The sequence below is a fragment of the Rhineura floridana genome, chromosome 1 (assembly GCF_030035675.1).
Source record: "Rhineura floridana isolate rRhiFlo1 chromosome 1, rRhiFlo1.hap2, whole genome shotgun sequence".
Taxonomy (NCBI): Eukaryota; Metazoa; Chordata; class Lepidosauria; order Squamata; family Rhineuridae; genus Rhineura; species Rhineura floridana.
The window spans coordinates 58,143,147-58,165,886 of NC_084480.1; the positions used below are offsets into that span (position 1 = coordinate 58,143,147).

The 22,740-nt window shown below is 40.8% G+C and overlaps 1 long non-coding RNA gene across 1 annotated transcript in view; it reads right to left on the reverse strand.

Moving 5' to 3' along the window:
- Positions 1-753: 753 nt before the first annotated feature.
- The window catches only part of LOC133384476 (uncharacterized), a 113,980-nt gene continuing 91,993 nt past the window's right edge, over positions 754-22,740 (reverse strand). The window contains exons 2-3 of the long non-coding RNA XR_009762712.1: positions 3,138-3,288; positions 754-1,572 (exon numbers count right to left, since the gene is read on the reverse strand). This is a non-coding gene — a long non-coding RNA (uncharacterized LOC133384476). The remainder of the gene's footprint in view (positions 1,573-3,137; positions 3,289-22,740) is intronic.

Below are 22,740 nucleotides of genomic sequence, written 5' to 3' on the forward strand. Positions count from 1 at the left end.
CCCTCTCCCATTTTTCAATTAAGTACTTTTTCCTCATGCAACTCCCATCTGAATGCTTGGAAAGTACCGTGAGCTGTTATTTCTAGAATCACAAAGCGTTGGAGCTGCTCCAGTCATGGATATCACTTACTTGTAAAGTGTGCTGCCGGATAACTCATTCCATTTCTCAGCGTGATCCCATGCATGAAGCAAATACAAGGTGAAATCATAGGGAGAAAAGAAGCCAGAAGAATGTGTGCTTGATTCAGCCTTGATAGTATCTGGATATATTGGAAGCCCCCTTAGCAAATGGAGTAAGAGCTGGAGGATTCTACACACTAACGGCCCACACCTTCCCAATCCCTTTTCCTCAGATGTCATCCTTGCTACTCCCCCTTTTTGCTTTTGAGTTTGCAAAGAAGCACCCCTCAGAAGGACAAACAAGTCCCAGTGCCCCCCCCAGTTGCTGATCTCTACTTTAGGGTAAGGATGGACAGATCTGGTCCATGTTAATTTTGCATGTGTTCATTTGTAAAGCCATTCCATCTCATTTGCACATTAAATCCATATAAAAACCCACATTAAAATTTGTATTTCAATATTTCATATTTCAATGTGAATTTTATTTCAAAATATTCATTAATATAAGCATTTCTAATGAAATTTAGATATTTTATCCTAAAATACACATTTGTCAGTAATTTTGGTACAGTTTTTGAGTCAAGAAGTGTATTACAAAATGCAGAGAACTGCAAAATCTGAAGGAGAATTGCATTCCAGTCTACACATTAGTCTAGGAAATGTTGATCAGATCAATTCATGCTGGAATTCACAAAAATCAAATTCCTTATATACCTCTAGTTCTTAATTTCATTGTCAAAATATGGGAACACGTGGATGGATAACTAACACACAGCACACACACACACAATTTAGCTAACTAGAAGTTTGCAGGCAGCTGAAGTTCAGATAATAGGCACTCTGCTTGCAAGCTATCCCTTGTTATATTAGTAGAGGAATGCTATTAAGGTGGCCTTTTATTAAGCCTCTGATCCATTATGCAGGAGCACATAAGCATATTTTCAGAGCTTTCACTGCCCTGTCATGATGAGGCAAGAGTGCTTATTCATAAGGAGCTGTATCTTCAGTCTCTAGTCATTAGTGTGAATGGGTCATAAATCATGCCACTGCGTCTGTAACCTAGTTATAGTTCTGACAGCAAGAGGTTCTGAAATCATGCTTTCATATTAAAAAGCTTTAAAAACTCATTAGCTTTTGATAATTACGCTAATATCTTAAAGCATTCAGAATCATTTCTGGAAAAGATCAGGCTTGAAATGTCTGTAGAAGTTTTGTCTCCACAAGAAGAAAAATGAGTGAGATACCAGGAAATGGGTCCCTCTGGGTGGCAAATGGTCAAACTGATGCAGAAAAGGAACACTGTGCCTCTTGAAGGGAATGCTGCACATTTCGTGGAGCTTCAAAGCTAAAGTTGCAGTTTCCAGTGCAGATGTTGTCCATGAGAGACCAATCAGATGCTTCTTCCCTTAGGTGCACTCCACATGCTATTGTAGTAAAGCACACATTGAAAGCCTAGGTGGGAAAATAGGGGAATAATAAAGGGAAAGGCAGAACACTGCACTGGGTTCCATGCACATAATGGGCACAACCATTAAATTGCCCTACCAGAGCTTATAGGATTTTTGTATCCTCAGCCTTCCACTGGTAGTCTACTGGAGTTAGGAAGGGCTTTTTGCCATATGACCTTGACATCTTAGGCTTTTTTTGTCTTTCCTTTCATCATGCAGTTTGGTCACTTTGCTTGCTTTAATAATTTGGGACCCATTTGCTGTACAGCAGGTGTGGGGAACCTTTGGCCCTCCAGATGTTGCTGAACTACAGCTCCCATCAGCTCCAGCAAGCATGGCCAATGACCAGGGATGATGGGAGCTGTGATTCAGCAACATCTGAAGGTTCCTCATGCCTGCTCTACAGGGACCTACCTTTGTCACTTTCTAGAGGGTAGCCTTGCTAATCTGTTGTAACAAAAAAAAGAAGAAAGAAAGGAAACAACAAAGTCATGTAGCACCTTAAAGACAAACAAAGTTACTATGACATAAGCTTCTGTGGGCCTTTGCTTCTGTGGTGCTGTGCTCTGGGTTGTATGTCTTGTTTGGAGGGGTTCAAAGGTGGCAGATGGTCTTGCATTTGACTGATTTTAATGGGAGATTTTTGGTGATATTTTTGAATGAAAGAGGTGAATTGAAAAGGTGCTCCCTGACACACTTTCACCAACCTGGTGCCCTCTAGGTGTCTTGGACTGTGGCTCTCATCAGCCCCAGCTGACAAGATGACAATGGCTGCATGAAGGTAACCCATGATACCTTGTGCTTGGCATTTAAGCGTGTGGAATTAAAATTCTATGGGCCTCACAGTTTAGTCAGAACCTCACAGACATGAAGGGAATGATGGGAAGAATGATGTGAAATATGCTGCAGAGAACATATACAGGGTGTGTTTCAGAATGTTCTGAGAAAACTGTTGATGTTCGACTTTCTGGAAAGCCACAAGTAGATAGGTACATGTGCATAGCTCAGGCTTTTTTTGCAAATAATTGGGAAATGCTTATGTGATGATAGAAATCTGCTTTATGTACACCTTAAAAATTTTGCTATAAGAGTGAGCTGAAAATTGTCTATGGCAGAGAACTGCCCACACATTGAATCCTTTTTAAAGTACTTATGAAGTGGCCTGAGGGCTGACTTTCTCCTCCTTTCTCCCACTTTCTCCCCCCTTTTTAAACAGGTACTGGCTACCTAGAGTATTTAGAAAGTGTGGATTCTGCCACGTGCATTGAAAATGGAGCTGGAAACGGTCCTGGAAGTGACAGCACTAGATTACATCACATCCCTCCCACAGACATCGTATGAATAAAAAGATGGCTGTTCCCATTGACCCAGCCATGTTTTTTCCCCATACAATGTCCATATTGGGAATGGGATGTTATCACAACCCAGCACTCCCAAGGGCATTTCTAGCCCCATTTCCACCACATGTAGCGGCACCAGCAGACTTTCCAGCCACTCCAAACTGCTATTACCTATTTTTAAATGGAGGGAGGTAAAGGCAGCCCCTCAGATTTCTTCATGCAATTTCACCTGAGTTTGGAGTCTGAAGAAGGATTATGATCTGGTCTGCATATTAATCAGGGAGATGCAAATCAGGTAAGTCCACTTTGGAATTTGGATCCACAAATTCATCAAGCAAACCAAGTTGGTGCCATTTTCCTTCTTCAAATCATTCTTCTTCCTGTCAACAAGGTAGAGGACAAAGCAATACTTACTTAATAAGCATTAACCTCACTCTGAATTAGCTTTGTCAGTGCTCAGTGACACCACCAGATAACTAAATATGATTGGTTATGCAATGATATCAGTTACCAGTATCAAGAAGAGCAATTTAAAAACAAAAAATGGCAGTCAAGTGGCAGCAAACACAGCAAAAAGGCATGGAGAAGGAAGCTCCTTCAGGACTCATTTCCCTGAAAGCTCCTTTTTCATTTGAAATACATATGCTTAAGATCTTTTGACTGAGCCCTAATTTTTAGCATTTGGGTATCCTTTCCTGAAGCTTCTTTTATTTTCTCCTTCACATGGCTTCCTTGATGAGACCACTTTAGCCCTATATAACCGTGTACACCTCAACTTTCTCTTATTTGTGACCCAGTCAATTTCAGCACATATCTGACTGACTCACTAAGAGCTGATTACTATAAACCACCCTTTCCCCACCTACCCAACAGTCAGGGATTATGGGAGTTGTAGTCCAACAACATCCAGAGGGCATCAGGTTGGGGGAGGTTGCTATATGTACTTTTTAAAAAGAGCTGGCCTCTCCCATAAATGTGTAAATCCATTCGTAAAAGTACTGAGAATGTGACCTCACTCTGAGAAATAAAGTGTGCTGCTTTGTCTTCTTTTTCTAGGGGACCTGTATGCAGACTGTGATTAGATGTTCTCCCCATTTCCAGTGAATTCCCAACTTCTCATTTACCCAAGCCTACATCAATATTCTACACACACAAACAAATTTTGTCCTTGTTATTTCAGGAAGGGAAACCACACTCTTTCTCTTGAACTTTCCAAGAAATAGGTAGAGGAAGTAGAAAAAGCTGAAAGTGTGTTCAGTTGAGTGCAGTTTAGTCAGGGTTTTAATTTATTCTGCTGCACAGACTACCACAGTATTTCAGGTACAGATTCTCCTCCTCCTCCTCCTCCTGTCCCCATTTATCAGATGCTGGACATCTCGCAGCATCCTTTTCCCCCCTTGTTTGACAATTTATTATGATGGAATAACATTGAATGTTTTCATGTTAAATCTTCGGTGTGGCCAGTCATTTTCATGGCACTTATTGACACTGTTTGCATGCCTTTTGTCAAATAATCATTTGCATTTGGAAGAGTTACTCCCACTCTCTCTCCCCCTTCCCCCACTGTGGTAGAATATCATTGCAAAAATATTGAACTGCTGACACAATAGAAAATATGCCAGCCCTTGTCAAGCTTGTTGTTACAGTTGAAACTTGCAACCCAGTATCCTCCACAAGCAGCAGAAAAACAGGAACAGTTCATTCTGCAGTGTTTACATAAGATGCTGCACCGGGGGAAAAAACAACCCAGCATCTCCTTAACTTTACATATACAGAAAGGTAAGGGATCATTCTGAGGCTCTTCCGTGGCATGACCGAGCACTCAATGTGACAGCTTTCTCACGGGATGTATTTTTAAAGGTGCAATCCATTTTCATTCCACCACTATGTCATCTATAATTTAAACTTATGTGACAAAGCTTGAGGTTTGCCAGTGAAACAGCTGGAGCAAACTCTCCATTTTGCTACGGAGCATGTGGATTTGTTGAAGGTATTTCACCTGACAAGCCCTGTTGAAAGTACCCCTACGTCTTCTGACAAGCATCCATCAACATGCAATATTTATTCTTCTGTTTTAGTTTCGCTGCAAGTAATTGGCAGCTCTTCAGCAAGGAGCAGGCTTCCTGCTGAGGCAGCACCACCTGTACAGTTTTGTGAGCCCAGAACAAACGCTCTGAAGTGAGAGTTTTCACAAGAGTATGAAGTGGATAAAAGGAACAAAGTATATTTACTAAAATGAAGGGGAACAGAATTCTCTTGTGCAACCCCCCCATCATTGCTCTTCGACATTTTACGTTGCTGCAGAGCACTGAAAAATATAAAAGAGAAATGTTTACTATATCATATTGGCCCAGACAATTGGCAGCCTATCTTTCCACATAGCTGGGAGTGGGGGATGAGGGCACCCCACCAAGAGCTGTCCTTTGCCCTTCCCTAGGAGTTTTTGGGGAAATTGTCTTTTTAATTTGTGACATGACAGACAATGACAGCCTCCATTTAAAGAATAACAGTTTATTTTTAAGAACAGGAGCAATTTAAGAATAGGACCCTCTGAAAAATTCAGTAAACAGGGCAGGGCAAGTGCACAATAAAAGCCTCATCTGGAAGAGCTCCCAAAAGTCTGCTCCCTCAAGACTTTCCCTGATTGAGGGTGGATTTTTTTATTATCACAATCATCCTATAATTACGTAAGTCTTCCTGAAAAAAACACAGCCTGTATAGTTCATGACCCTTGAAGAGTTAACTTTGTGTTATGGTGTAGAGTTAGTCTCCACTTTCCTTTTCTCTGCTTTTCAGTTTCAATTGTGTTTTCTACCCAGCCAGCAATAAAGAAGCATGTTTGTTTGTCTGATGTAAGAAGTAAGAGTTTGCTCATTCTGCAGTTATTATGAGTACAGCAGGACTGGGAGCTTATTGCCAAAGGGTGAAATAAAGAGGTAACTTAAAGTGATCTGAAAAAAATATTAACCCTAAGTTACCCTTTACTCTTTTAAAACACTCACTATACTCACAATCACAGTGGCTATTTTTTTCTTCTTTTTCTTGAGTACTTGGCAAAAGATGAAGACAGCCCTAGAGGAACAGAAGCAGTTAGCTGGCTTGCTGGCCTTCTCGGCTGTAATTCAGGCCTAATTTTTTATTTTCCCAATGTGTGCAGCTCAACATGAGGCCTTTTCAGGGTTCAGTAACTCACAAGCATTTATCAAATTTAGTTGTGCTTGCATTTGAAAAGGAAAGGACAGCTAACATTACTTTAATTCGAGGAAAAACCAAAAGCTGCAACTGTTCTAAATCGTTATTTTTATTTATTCATTTATTATTTAATTTATTATTTAATTTATATCCCACCCTTCCTCCCAGCAGGAGCCCAGGGCGGCAAACAAAAGCCATAAAAACACTTTAAAGCATCATAAAAACAGACCTTAAAATACATTAAAACAAAACAACTTTAAAAACATTCTTTAAAACAGCTTTTAAAAAATCTTAAATAAAAAGGGTTAAAAAAACCATATTGTTTAGAAAAAAAATTTTAGGTGCTATGCATTACCTCTCAGAAAAGGTGTATCATGAACATACAATTCAGAAAACTTTATTGCATGTTTATCAAACATTTTTGTAAGTTTATAAAAGGAAGTCTATTATGCAATAAATATTTTATAAAGTTAAGGACTCAGTCTCATTGACTTCAACAAGAAAGTTATGCATATTGTTCTCAGCACCATTCTGCCTAAATGCTTGACTATGGTTGCACTGTAATGTGCTCTTACTCCGATTCTAAAATCTGATTTGTGTGTGTGTGTGTTGGTGTTGTCAAGATACAAGATTAAAACTGAATTTTTGAGAAAACAGTATCTTCACTAGTTTTTAACTTCATAGTTACAGCATTAACTATTTTGTTTGTTTCACACCTTTTGGTATCCCCTTGTTCACTGTATCCTTAACATCCTTTTTTCTTATGAAAAAAAAATGCCAGTCATTTAATTCCTGGCGTTCGTACTAAACTTTCTGTTAACTTAACCTTTACATAGCCCATTATGTAAGTTACCACACTGTCTGCAGGGAGGAGTGAGGGGGAAAGGCCTCTCCACCAGTGTGTGTGTGTGGGGGGGGGAATTGGCTTGAGCCATGTGCTTCCCCCCACCAAAAATGTCCCACCTAGAAATATGGCTGCCCCATCTAACTAGAAAGGCTGGCCCCAGGGCTGTTTCCACAGCATACCTGTGATATTTATACGTTTTTAAATATTGGACAGGAGATGTCCCTCTGGGAAGAGTTTGATTCTGAAAACATGCACCCTCTGAACATCTACACCAGAAAAGGGAAACCTGTGGCCTTCCAGAAGTTGTTGGATTCCAACTCCATGTATCCTCAACTGTTGGCTATACTGGCTGGGGCTAATGGGAGCTACAGTCCAATAACATCAGGAAGGCCATGGTTCCCTTTCCAGATCTATACATCATTTTGGGCGCCTCCTGATGGGATAGAAAAGTGAAGGTTCCAGAAACTGTGAGCCCTCTTTTGCTATTTACATAGGAGGCTGCCTTATATTGAGTCAGACCACTCATTCACTCATTCATTGAAAGAATTATAGCCCCACTCTTCTTTGAAACTGATACCAGGGTAGAGTGCAACATAAAGTAAACCACAACACCAGATGACAAGCAATGGATTAATCAAAATACAAACAGAGGCAGCTAAAACAATAGAGAAGGCTAAGAGAAAAAGCTCACTAAGAACACTTGAACCAATTAAAACATGAAAATGCCTGAGTGAACAAGGACTTGGTGGCAAAATGAAAACAGTGTTGGTACCTGATATACTTGTAAGAGGAGGGTGATCCACAAATGGGACATCACCTTGGAGAGAGCTCTATCCTGTGCTATCACTGAATGAATCTCATAAAATTCTTACCCACCCTTCATCGTAAGGTCCAAGGGCAGATTACAACAATGTAATGTACAATTATAAAAACAGATAAATCAGTTACAGGTACAAAAACAAATGGGGTAGACCATCTCAATAGGTTTCTCCATCCCTGCAGAGGGGACAAGCCACAGTCAAACTAAACTTTACCAAGAAGTGATGTGACAGAGTTATAACAACCACTACTTCCAAATTCAGACCACCTAGCTCCTGTTTGGTAGAAATAACCAGGTCCAGAGTATGTCCTGCAGAATATGTTGTACCACTGACATTTTGAGACAGCTCCCTGGTTGTCATGGCAGCCATGAATCTGCCAGCTGGTCCTCCTAAAGCAGGCTGAGCATGTATTTTGAAATCCCCCAGGACCACCATCCCTGGGTTCTCCAGCACAATATCGGAGACCACCTTAGCCAACTCTGGTAGGGAAACTGATGGGCAGTGAGATGGTCTGTCTTTCTGGCCCAGTATTAGGTACTACAGCTGAGATCACTCACAATGCCAAGTAAAAAACCCCTACATCAGTAATCACTGATGGATGATTGTCCCAACCCACCCATAATCAGTCAGAAGAAGTCAGGATCATGGTGAGTCAGTTCTGTTACACTAAATCTTTCTCTGATGAGAGTCATCAAGACATTGAGAATGAGCATCTGAGAGTAACTAAAGGAAAAGAAATGCTCTGCTAAACATTAGAAATCTTTGGGGAGTTATCTTTTGAAGTATAGTTATAGCCAAGCATAGTGAATATAAGTAGTGGCAGCTCATTACTGTCCGTCTCTGCTCTCTTTGTGTTTTCTGAATTTATAGGTTTACTTTTCTTTGTGTGTCAGTAATCTCATACTAATGTTCATACCTCAACACAAAAGAGCACTATTGTGCATCATGCTGCAACATCAACAAAATTGCCAGCACCATTTCATCTTAATGATTGCTATTAGAAACAATAGAACAAGCTGTAGAATTTACATATCTTCACCTTCAAATACTAGGTTGATGTTTGCAGGCCTAGAAATTGATGCTCCAGTCTCTAAAACTGATGCTATCTTATAGCTGCAATTGCCAGAATGGCTTAACAGTCACTCCCTCTTCCCAGAGAACTCTGGGAACTGAAGCTCTGTAAGGGGATTAGGAGTCTCCTAACAACTCTTAGCACCCTCTCAGTCTGCAGCAACTCCTGATAAGGTCCAGGCAGAGGTGTGGGGCAAGGCTGGTGGGAAAGCTTGCCCCTTGATGGTCCCAGCACAGTCTCACCCCTGCAGCAGCACCTCTTAGTCTGCACCCTTCACAAATTACACTTCCTAGGATTCTTTGAGGGAAGTCATGACTGTTTAAAGTGGAGTGACAGTGGAATAAATGTCTGGTGTGAATGTGGCCAAAGGTAATCTATTCTTCCCTCTGCTGACTCCTCCTTTAAAGTGTTTGTTGTTTTTGGCAGCTTTGCTCCTCCCCTTCCTCCCTGTTTTTTTTCTCATTTAGCAGGAACGGCTGGAAGCCGAATGGCTGCTTCAGCATGTATGACTTTACCTCTTTATAGTAATAAACCATAAGTTTCTTTATTCTTTAAACTACCAGTCTTAACAGACCAGTGATTTCTGTACTCTGCTGCAACATATATATACACAAAAACTCTAACAGGAAGTGGGTGCAAAAGAAATTCTTTCACCTGACCCTGCTAAGTTGCTATATTGTTCTGCCACCACACACACTGCCTATGTTAGCTCTGCAAAGCCTACAGTGGAGGGGGGAATTCTATGGAGAGGAACACACATCAAGGGTCCATTCACATGGTGACTTACTGTGAGATTGATGCTTCTTGCATCCCTGTTTAATTCACATGGTTCACATGACGTTGCAGTCAAAGAGAAGCTAGGATGCAGTTTTTCCCTTTAAATTTGCATTAAACCAATCCGGGGATAATGCAAAAAGTGATGGAAAAACCGTCTCCGCTTCACAGCATTACTACATGTAGGTGCTTTGCGTCAACATTTTTTGTTGGGTGGGTAGATCCTCGCTTTCAGATACTCCCCTTTCTCCGCTCACTAAACTCTCCATGAATTCCATTTTGTTTCTTAACCAAACACTTCAACCTCCCTCTTTGTCTTCCTGAACTCAGAAATGCTTGCTTAACAACTCTTTAAATTTTCATGGCAATATACAAACAGAGAATTGAAAGTTCAAAGTGTAAAAAGAGAGAGAAAAAAACCTGACTCTTTTTGGACTTTTTTCTGTCAGAGTTCTCATAATCTGTTGAAATTAATTAAAAATCAGCCATGTTCACAGAGTACCTGTAATCCTATTACTGACCTTGCCCCACACTCTGACCTTCATCTTCTGCAGAAATGTCTGGCTGATTGTTAATTAATTTAAGAAATTTTGCATTGAACTCAATGATAATGTTGGGCATGCTCAGTAAGAACCAACTGTCAGTGTTCTAAAAGCCAGACTCACAGCTGCTGGGCTTGGCTAATGAGGAGCCACACCCACAGCAGACCTTTACTTCACTTGAGACACTCATGGCTTCCCCCAAAGAATCCTGGAAAGTGTAGTTTGTGAAGGGTGCTGAGAAGAGACTCCTAGTCCCCTGAGAGAGCTCCAGTGGCCAGAGTGGTTTAACAGTCATTCTGCCCCTCCGGACCACAAAATCATCTTGAAACAATACTACATGATTTTGTAGAAGCATCTCCAGGGGACTCGGGAGAGAGGGATATGAGTGGCTACCCATCAGTGGATGCCATCAACATCTCTTGTTGCCACTTCTAACACCAGTAAGCCCCCTGTCCCACCCCCCTTTCATCTACTACTAACCCAATTCTTAGAATGCCCCCCCATTTTCACTTGTGAGTGGAACAATAAAATGGGGGGCAGTGTTTCATCTCAGCCCTAGTCTGCACCTATGCACCTATGTTTTTAGGGATTTTGGACCTTTGGAGGTGGTACAGAGAAGTCTCCCAGAATCCTGTTCCCAGAATCCAACAGAGTGATTACGGAACATGGGCAGAAGCTGTTTGTTGTTCAGAGAAGGTACAGTATTCAATTTGTTCTCCAGTCACTATACCATTATGAGAAGCTTCAGCCACAACTTCTGACAGAATCAGGCTGATTACAGACTAAAGGCATGCATTTCATAATGCATATCCACATTTGCATGGTTTCATTTTGTGCAGTCTAGAGCTCCATTCCTACTTTCAGAACTGGATTGAATTAGCATTGGAATAAATGATCTAACCAACACTATCTCATGCCCCTTGTCCAGCTTCAGAATTTTACTTCACATGTAGGCAGAGACAAAATACCATGCAGTACAGTCCCTTCTGGACTTCCCAAGCCTGGACACAAAAGACTGCATGTTTACATGTCCCGCTCTGCCCACAAACATCTTAGCATGTCAGGAGGAGCATTCAAATATACAACCCCAGACTACCTTCTGAAGTGATATAGTTCTAGGAGGGCTGCACATATGATTTTTCTGAATGTGAAGTTCAGCAATAAGTAAAAAGGGACAAGAAAGTTAGGATACTTCATGTAGTATTAAAATAATGTCTAAAAAAGAATGTTGTGTGCCGCTGAAGAATCCAAAGGAAGGGGCCCAACAAACTGGTGGTTATTTATAGGCAAAAAAGAAAGAGAAAAAAGTCATGCATGCATATATAAAAAAGGGTTTTATTTATTTTGCGTTTTTGGTAAAAGCAGATTAAGAGAAAACCTAGCAATTTTGAAATACCTCAAAATATCACAATAAAATATGGTGAAAAACAATTTACTATTGAAGATGGAACAAGAGCCAACAGGAACAATGGGATAATGGCAGCAGATATTTGAATATTTAGGAAGAAATTGACAAATTTCATTCAAAGTTACGATGATGGTGATGATGATGATGACGACGGAGAGTTAAATTCCTCCGATTCAATGGGATTCAATGGGAGCTCATGCTCCATATCCTTAGCCAAATGAAAAAGTGCTCAGATAAACCATGGAATAAACAGAATAATAGATACGCACATGTCGAGGATGGTTTAGGCTAGGAAATGCCTGCCTTTCAGGGGTACTAGAACAGAGTCCTATTCAAATGCCTTCTGACTCTGTGGTTCTACTTTTTTACTGGAGCAATTTAGCAACAGCTGAAAAGTTTTCAGAGAGAAAGCCCAATACCAACTCAGTCCTTTGCAGAGAGGAATAAATGGGAAGATTTTAGAGAGACAAAATATACCATTTTCCCATCCCACAGAATATATGCAGTCATTTCCCTGTTAACGATATAAATCATGACAGGATGTTCTGGTGCTATTATTGAGGTTCCAAAGCCCATATAATATCAGGATATTTGCATTATATCTTTATATTATACTGTATATGGTATATTATCAGTATATTGTACATCGATCACTGCTCTCTGCAGGTGAGGGTCTCTTGCAGATACCATCTTATCAGAAGCTCTGTTGTGTACAACACAGGAAACGGATCTTTAGTGTACTGGCACCTACCCTTTGGAATTCCCTCCCCTTAAATATTAGACAGGGACCATCTCTGTTCAGTGGTGTATCTAGCGTATTTAACACCCAGAGTGGAGCATTTTTTAACACCCTCTATACGACAAAATTATTTTCAATAATAATCATGAAATGAAACAAATAATAATAATGGCCAGAAAAGAAATGCAGACAGTGAAAATTTTCTTTTATTGAACTTCGTATATATAATCATGCCAGTAAAAAAATAAAAATAAAATAAATATTACAATACAAAAAAGGAAAAAGTAATGATTAATACTTTTTAATTACATTAATGTATTTCTTTTAAAAAGGGGAAAATCGTATACCTACATATTGGTCTGTCGCAGTAATGAATAATAACATTACAGTTTATTTCGAGCCCTAACTTCTGCAAATCTGTCAATGACTTTGTCAAAATAATAAAATAAAATAATCAGAATGAGATGCCTGCTGTTAGCACTTCTGCTTTTGTATCCTGTGTCCATGATCTTGTCCAGCTCCACAACAGACACAAAAGCAAGAGGGTGAAGGAAAGGTGCTCCCATCTCATTCTGGAGAAATAAATAAAAAAAGCCGAATAAGACCTAACCCCCACCCACCCACTGCTGGCAATCTCTGGCAAGTGCAGCACATTCTGGGAAGAGCACACTAAAGGCATCTCATATCTGGCTTTGCCCCTGGCTCTGAGATATTGGCTAGACTTGACACACACATCAGGGGCTAAGCCAGCCACAAGTACCTCAGTGTTTTATTCTCTTTGGACCCCCAGAACAACAAAAAAGACATTGCTCTAGGCTGCAGCAATAAATGCAGATATGTTGGCAATTTAGTTTCAAGGAACAGGAACCCCAATATTCAGGGTTGGTTTGTTTTCAGATGAGGGAGGAAAAGGGGGAGAAAAAAGACCAGGGCCCACCTAGTCAATGTTTGGAGCATCTTTCCATTTACATGGCCCTCTAATATGCCCTGGAGAGAGAGGGCTACTAACCAGCACCAGGTGGCTCCCTGACCCAACAAAAGCATGGCGCTTAAGAATCTAGGCAAATGCTGCTTCTCTGCTAGGAGGTCACATTTGAAGTAATACTTTCCATTTAAAAATGCTGTGCTTCAAGAGTGACCAGATGAGCATGGCACGGGGCATAGTGGCCATTTCAACTCATGACACCATGTCAGATGTGCATGCTTTCTCAAAGATTCTAGATTCCTGCACACTTGTCACCTTTGCACTAAAATGACCCCCTCCTCTCCTCTCCTCTGCTGGGAAGACAGAAGACTGGCTGCAGCAGCAAAAGAGCAAGATTTTGCTTTTGGTCAGAATTTCCTACCAGGAAAAAGAAGGAAGGGCCAAAGCCAAGATGCTGGAAAAATAGAAACTTATTGTATTATGAGCCAAACACGTTTCAGCCAGTTAATTTTCAGGCCTTCATCAGGGGCTATACATAAAACAACAAGAATAAATTTACTCACATGAACATATAAAATCATACATATAAAATCTATAAATCAATCTATGACTTACAGTGCAGGCTAGCAAGAAATTCAAATGAGCAGACCGCTTACAACAGTATAAATGCCTCAAAAAGCAGAACAGTTGAGGAAGCTCGGCATGGCTCGGGTGCTGCTGGGGCTTCTGCTGTGCCTGGGCTTCAGGGTGGTGCGCAGTCCTGTCCAGGCACTCGTTGGGCTCCAGCTGCCCTTCCGGAGTGGGCTGCTGAGCTCACTAGAGCTTTAGGCACAGTGCTTGGCCAAGGAGCAAGATGAGCCTGGCCACGGAGGAGGAGGCACCTTCGCGGGCATGCTGGACAACCTGCGCGGCAACTCCGTGCAAGGCTACTATTTGGCAATGACGGTGGGGAGCCCCCTGCAGAAGGTAATCTGCCTCTGGCCAGGAGACAAACCCAGGCGAGGGGCAGCAGCACAGGCCGGTGCCCTGTGCAATAATGAGGGGGCGGGGAGGACAACGGTCTGTAGCAGAACAGACAATGCACCCCCTTATTGCCTGCATCCAGGGCGGACCGCTCCCGCCGCTCCATCCTTGGTACTCCATTATCTCTGTTATCTTTTCGGCACCTACTGAAGACCTTCCTCTTTCAACAAGCCTTTCAAGTAAAGACCTTATTCCAGTCTGCATCTGTGTTGGAATTGCTTTTTAATATGTTTTTAAACTTTTTATGTTTTTTAAGATATTTTTAAAGCTTTTAAAAATGTTTTTAAAGATGTTTTGTTTTAATGTATTTTAAATTCTGTCTTTATGAAGTTTTAATGTGTTTTTAGTGCTTTTGTTTGTCGCACTGGGCTCCTGCTGGGAGGAAGGGTGGGATATAAATCAAACAATAAATAAATAAAATATTGTACTGAAATGTTGTTGACCAAACTTTCCCACATGTGGTTGGTTTTTCAAGACTGCATGCTAAGCTAGCATCTGATTTTCCTCCTTTACTTTTTAAATTAGCACTGGCAGCAAAAAATAAAAGGCAGACTCCAGAATCATAAAACAGATGCATGCAGTGTACTCTGCTAAGACAAGCATCACTTTGGGATATCTTCCTTTTACTGGCAGAGGAAAGAGACGTCCGTGGATGCAGCTTCCTGAAGACAAGAAAGTCAACTTTCCTAGACCATCAACAAGAGCTTAATCCTCCGTCCAAAGACAAACTCGATGGCAATCAACTAAATACACCATGTGTACTGGGAATATGTGACATGCCTGATAATGTCAATAATTTTACATGACTTTTAAAAACAAAGCTAGCAGAAAGATATAAAGTCTTTTTAGGAGCAGTGGAAGAAGAAGAGATGAATGTAGAAAATTGTGCTACACATCATCTTGTCTTATAAACTGTAAATGCCAGCAGTCATAATCAAGAGTTTATTGTACAGGGCAATCTGGATGATTAGAAATTGGATTCAAGTTCATAAAAAACAGCTTGACATAAAACTCATACCATTTCCCTACTAACAGCAAGAGCCAAATTTATCCCTTATGTAACTCTACTTAATTGTTTGGGGGCAAGAGCAGGGATTCTTTGGGCATGTAAATTTTATTTTTAAAAGACCATATACATCTACATATTTGTTGAAATACTTTGAATCATGCCTTCAGGTCCTGATAAAGAGTGATTATCTTTACACGCTTGTTTGAAGTTTGCCCTCTTATAAACACCAAATATGCAAGTGAAAATAATGGCAGATTCACACAAATATTACCTGAAGTAAAATATACAGCCACACTTCTTTTTTGTCCAGTCTTCATTAGAGATGTGAAGGCCCAGAAACAAACCAGGGGAAAAAATGGAAAAAACTGCCCCCCCCACAAATATTTCCAGTTTTTTTCCAGGCTTTCACATCTAGTCTTCATATAGTGAAATATTCTTGTTAAAGAATTGCAAGCAGCTGTATTTGGAACCATGCTAGTTTTTATCATTTTTCAGGACTTGGAGTTGTTTCCACTGCTGTCATTCAGTTGCAGGAAATGCTTCTGTCAGCAGAATGGGGAAGGAAGTAATTTTCACCTATTCCCCTGTGCACCCTCCTGCAACCCCCCCCTTAAATCTATCCCAGAAGATCCCCCAACTCTCTGGAGCAGGTTTAGAGAGAATGCAGGGGAGCTTCAGTGGGGAAGGGGAATCGCTGAAAAAGGCTTCCCTCTCCATTCCACTGGTGGAAGCCTTTGCGTCAGAAGAGTGACACTACTGGATACAACATGTAATAACTTGAAATCATATCATATGGGCCATTTCACCAGGGGCATCCCTGCCATACAGCAGGGTGAGGCAACCTGCTTTAGGCTGCATCATGAGTGGGGGATAGATAATGGCAGGAATTGATATCTTATGTAAAAACTAAATGGAAAAGTCATCATCCCCTGTACACCCCTACTTGAACTGATATGCATGCATGCAACTGGTAGGTCTGTTTTAAGTAGACCTCTTATGATATGCCATCCACTAGTGTGATTTACTGCATTACTTGCTGAAATTATTTGTTAAGGTGCCCATGCTAATACAAAGAGCTGCATTGTGTTTCCCGGCTGAGCTTGAATCCTGGCAAGATGAAGGCACTATGTGTGGGTGAGCTGTTCCCATGTCTGAGAAATTGGTCAATTGCCTGCCCTGGATGAGGCTGCATCCCACCTGAAGGAGAAGATATGCATCTAGAGCAGTGGTTCCCAACCTGGGGGCCGGGACCCCCAGGGGGGCCGTGAAGTAATCCAGAGGGGGCCGTGAACAGTAAAGAAATGAATTATTTATTAATTTTTTAAAAAGTCTTCACTCCTTCTACACTGTATGCTCCCCACTACCGCTGCAGATGACACCTCCCCCTTGCTCCAAACGAGAGGGGAAGCCTTTTGCTGAAGCGCCAGAGCATCTTTCAGGTGCACCAAGGGCAGGCATCTGCCTATAAAATACATGGCAGATGCCAAAGGAGGCTGAGGGTGGGGCTACCAGGAAGAAGAGGGGATTACTATCACTGATTCCTGTCTCCTTGCACTGCCGCTACTGGCAACGCCCTTACTTAGAATGAGAGGAGAGGGCTTTTTGTGAAGCAAAAAGAAGCAAGCCTGCAAAGAAAGGCTGCTTTCCCTCTTCCTTCCTGCCTCCCGGGGGCGGAGGGGGTCGCAAAAAATGTTCAGCTTATAAAGGGGGTCCTGTGCTCATAAAGGTCGGGAACCACTGATCTAGAGGATGCTTCTGGATCCAGCTTTGGTACTGGAAGTGCAGATAGCCTCATTGGATAGAAGCACCTTCTGCCAACTGCACCTGGTATGACAGCTGTGACCATTCCAGGACCCAGGAGAGCTTGACCACAGTAGTTCAGGCATTGGTGACCAACACTGGGTTACTGCGATGCACTCTATGTGGGGATTCTCTTACACTTGACCCAGAAACTGCAGTTAGTGCAGAATGCTGCAACACAATTGCTGACAGGAGTGAGACCCAATCAGCATATTACACCTCTGCTCAGAGATCTGCACTGGTTGCCAATTTGTTGCTGGGCCAAGTTCAAGGTGTTATTGTTGCTATATAAAGCCCTTAACAGTTTGGAACCAGATTATTTATGGGATCACTTTACCTCATATGTGCCAACTCGACCAGTTCAATCTGTGGAACTGGAATTGTTACAGGTGCCAAATAATACTTGTTCTGCACTGGTAAGAAATCAATCTGTGATTGTGGCATCACCTACACTTTGGAACTCCCTGCTTATTGACATCAGGGAGGCATCTTTGCTGTATTCTTCTCAGTGCCTGCTCAAAACATTCTGGTTTAGGCAAACACCCCAGGCACGTAGATGCTGACATGTTTTAATCTTTTTTAGCTCACTTTTAATTTTAATTATCTTTTAAATGTTTTAAATACTTGTTTTTAACCATTTTTATTGATAATTTTAATTTTTTGTAAACTGCTTAGAGGTTTTATTACAATTAATTTTGTTAAATAAAAAATGGAATTTTAAAAAATCAAAATTAAATTGATCTTTATCTCTCAGAATTGTTATGTTTGAACACCTCTCATGTTTAACTAACCTACATCTTATATAAGGCACATGTACCAAAAAAATTTACTTGTTAGAATGCAGCATTTCTTTGACAGGAATGCAAGTCACAAAACAATGATAGGCTGCTTACACATTAAATTCTAGATTCAATGGAAGCTATTTCTTGTTTTTTCTACCTAGTCCACACAATTTGGACCTAACACACATATTTTAATTCTGAAAAGTGCTTCTTGACAAATTGGGTTTATTCCAAAAATAAAAGCTCATGGCAGATTGATTCTGCATTACCCTGCAGTGTGTCCATTTGAAAATGGTGCTAGCAATGGGGGAGGGTATCCACATTTGCCCAATGGTGTGGGTGGGTACATACCAAGATTGCAAGGGGAGGATTTTCAAAGGTGTTACCTAATCAAGGGGACGGTTTTCAAACACATATCAAGTAACCATACCCATCCATCTGGATGACAGAATCTACATTCAATCAGAATTGCAAGCACCATGTTGAAGATGAGCATGTACAATTTGGTATTGAGAAAAACTACATTTTTGTGCTACAAATAGGTAAGTGTGTATATAGTAGGGATGGTAAGAACTGTCAATTTGGTTCTCTTGGGTTCTCATTTCTCCAAACTTAAATTCAGTTCTCCACATTTCTGCAGCAATTTGCGATTTAAAAAAAAATCCTCAGGAACAGTCTCCAGCATTTTAGTGCAAATTCCTCCTTTTTGTAGGCAGTTTTGACTAATGTACACATTTCTGCAAGCAATTTCTCATTAAATGATGCATTTTGTGTGTAATTTTCACTACTATATTCATTTATACGCACATTTTCCACTAACATATGCATTTTTGTAAACATTGTTTGGTTGGTAAACTACAGTGAAATTTTTTGATAAGGACAGCTTTTGAAGAATGGCTGTGTTTCAGTTCTCACATTGGGCTCATCTACACAGTGGTTTACTGTGTGTTTGGTGCTACTCACATTTTTAAATTTGTATGGTTCACATGACATTACTGGCAAACAGAAGCTATCATGCAGTTTCCCCCCGTAAATCTGTACTAACCCAATCCACTGACAATATGAAAAGGGAAGAAAAAATGTCTTCACTTCCTTTCTCTAGTGCTTGCAGACACTTTGCTCTGATGCTTTTAGGTGGGTGTGTCAATCGTTCCCCTCCTCCTCCTCCCTCCTCCTCCCTTTGTTCATTTTATTTCCTGCAAGCTGGCAAGCAACTTCTAGTTGCTTTCCTCCATTTTGTTGGCCTTTTTTATGTTGCTGCAAATGGTGTATTTAGTTTCTTTTCCCTTTAACTTGTGCACAAAAGTATAACTCTGCTCAAACAAAGATTTGAATTTCAGCTGTATCCTACCAGGAAAAACACAGATATTCTCACTACCAGTTTTTTTTAAAAGGAACCTACTGCAGCTGGTATAACAGACGGAGCATGCTCAGTCACCTAGAAACCAGAGGGTTTGGAAATGTATAATCAGAGGGTGGGGCCACAGGGAAAAAGCAAGACTAATTTTCCCCAGAGGAATGCCTGCTTGTGTGAATGGGAAAAAGTAATTGGCAGCTAATATTGAGCAGTAACTGTGGATGATGCAAATGAAAAGCAAAGGTAAAAGAAGTGACAAAGAAATGCTTCCATGTAGATGAGCCCAATGTTTCAGAAAGTGTGGATATGATAGATTCAACTTGAAATGCTAATTGAATTGAAATTCTCCTGGTAGCCTTACAAAGATGTGTGTCCATTCAGATGTCACCTCAGAATAATAATTATGGGATAAATAAGTCAATTTTGTGACCCAGCATTGTGGTTGTTTTGTCCAAAGCTTTGAAGCAAGGGTGGGGATGTTTTGCAGTCCAAGGGCCACATTCCTTCATCAGCAACCTTCAATGCCAGTGATGGGTTGGCCAGAGGCAAAAAGTTAGTGGGCACTGATGGAACTTTTACCTTTGTAGAACAGATTACATTCCAGCCATGCAAAGAAGAATGGGTTCTACACACACACACACACCCTCTATCCCCCACCCAGGCAAGCAAGAGGCATTATCACAGTTCAAGAACACATTCCAGACAGACAAAAGCATTTTAGTAGAGCGCAGAACAGAACTACTGAGAAGTATGGTCTAGGAAGAGTCCTGAGGGCCAGTTAGAAAAGGATATCTGGCCCTTGGGCCTGGGACTTCCCACCCTTGCTTTAAAGAAAAATCTTGATTTTTATCATGACCAGGAAAAGTTAGGATATGCCCTAAACAGAAACATCAATATCATGAATCTGTTGTCAAACCTTATGCATATGAAACCTGAACCAGGCCCAAAACTGTTTGACTGACGCTGCATGAAGCAATTTATGCAGCTGGAATTTAACAATGAGATAATTTTGTAAGATGGTGGGTTGGTGGCAGGACATATGCCAAACAATTCCAGATTATTAAGCAGTGTTTTCTGGGCATTCTTACAGTTTTAAAGTATCCTTCCGATTAAATGGTTGGCCCTGGCAAATGATAAAAGCATTCTGCATCAGCATCAGCTTTGCCAATCTCCAGCCTATTTATTTCTGCCGATAAATTTCCAGTGTATGAACAGTAGCTACAGACACCACAGATGGAAATTTGAACGTGTTGTGATATAGCACATCAGGAGCCAGTTAAGGTAACTGCTTTGCAATCTACAAGTTAGTCTTGTGAAAAGATCCCATGGCATTTTATGCAAGCACAGGGGGTGTTAGCCTCAGTCTCCTGGACTGGTTCCAAGTTCTGTTCTATGCATCTGGAACAGTTTCTTTAATTCCCATTGGGTAGGATATGTTTGATTTTCCATCCTGACTCTTGAACATTGTTACTTATGAAAACTCTGCAAGGGCATAGTCAGCGTGCCATATACTTTGGAAACATTGCTTTGATTCCAAGAGGTAAAGTCCAGCTGAAGTAGTTTGAGGATCATAGAACCTTTAGTAGCTGGAACCTACCTACTAAAATGTAAATATTATTATTTTTAAAAATCCACATTCAGAACTCAGATGTGAGAAATTAGACACCAATAAAATGTCCCTTCCTGCCAATCGAACACAGCCCTCCCTCATCCTGAAAGCTCTGAATAATACTTTTGTCTACCCTCACTTTTTCATCATACTTCAGTTCTCTAACTCCTCTGCACATCTCTCCCTTAGCTGTCTGCTTCCTACATCTGTCCTTGCATTAAACCAGTTCACTGCCTACCCTTCCATCACAATCTGGCCTTCTGTATCATCTTCCTACTCTCAGCTCTCAATCTACCTCCCAGCCAGAGCTTGGAAAAGTTACTTTTTTGAACTACAACTCCCATCAGCCCCAGCCAGCATGGCCACTGGATTGGGCTGATGGGAGTTATAGTTCAAAAAAGTAACTTTTCCAAGCTCTGCTCCCAGCACACCTGCCTCAATCCTCTTTCCTGCCAGCAACACATCCTCTTATCTCTAGGGCCTGTGGGAGGCTTTTCATTGCAAAATACATGTAATGTATTGGCTGTCTTCATTTCTTATTTTAAGCTAGTTTGAGCACATGGAGAAGTGGAATATAAATCTTTTAAGTAAATTAAAAATGACCTTTCACCTGCCTCACATAAGTTGTACTGTTTGTCAATATTCTTTGGGTTGCTACTTCCTCGTGCACTGAGTGGTTAGAAAGTCTGTCAATATCAGAGCCATGGTTAATATCTAGCCAATATGAGATGAATGATGCATAGAATGCTGAAAATCTTGGTGACTTGCTACCTGTGTCTCTGAATAATTCATTGCAAAGCTTGGAGCAGTTTCAAGCAGCCAAATGAGAACATATTCTTGCGCAGGTGTGATAGCCCATTAACGGAAGATCAATTGTGATGACATTTTAACCAACCAAAGTGTCTCAGAGCCAGCATGTTAGCCACTGTGAAAAATTAAATGATAGGTGTTGCCAGTCTTGCACATGGTGCAGCCATAATTAAGAACTTCATGGTGTCAGTGAATTAGGCACATGACCAGTTTTCTCAAATTGAATTACAGGGACTTAAAAGTGCTTGACTTCGGCTGGATTGTGCCCCTTGTTTAAATTAATCTATCCAGCTCACCTAGGTGGAGGAAATGGGCCAGACCTTCAACACAATTCATAACCCACCTTACTCTGAAGTACAGCAGAGCTGTCCTAAATGGGACCAGTTGAGAGTAGTGTGGCAGGGCAGAGCAGCACAAATATTAAAGGTTCTAATCTTGGTGTACAAAGCCCTATACAGCTTGGGACCATAAGTCTTATCCCTTATATACCCAATCAATCACTGCCCTCTGCAGGTGAGGGCCTCCTGTAGATAGCATCTTATCAGGAGGTCTGCTCCGCACAACATAGGAAATGGACCTTTAGTGTGGTGACACCTACCCTGTGGAATTCCCTCCCTTTAAATATTGGACAGGCACCATCTCTATTGTCTTTTTGGTGCCTATTGAAGACCTTCCTCTTTCAACAAGCCTTTTAAGTTGAGACCTTATGAGACAGTCTGCATCTGTGTTGGAATTGCTTTTTAATATGTTTTTAATTTTTTTTTTAAAAAAACTGTTTTTAACTTTTTAAAAGATGTCTTGCAAGCTTTTAAAAGTGTTTTTAAAGATGTTTTGTTTTAATGTATTTTAAACGCTTTTTTATGATGTTTTAAAGTGTTTTTAGTGCTTTTGTTTACTGCCCTGAGCTCCTAATGGGAGGAAGGGTGGGATATAAATCAAACAATAAATAAATAAATAAACTATTGGCACATACCAATTAGAAATGTGAATGATCGTGGTATATAAATGCCTTAAACAAATAATACAGATATATCCGTAGCCCTGCCGCTTGTACTGGCCAAGGCAGGAGTGGGAAGCATGGCTGTAGTTATTGCTCATAGCTTTTGCTGAGTCATCCTCAGG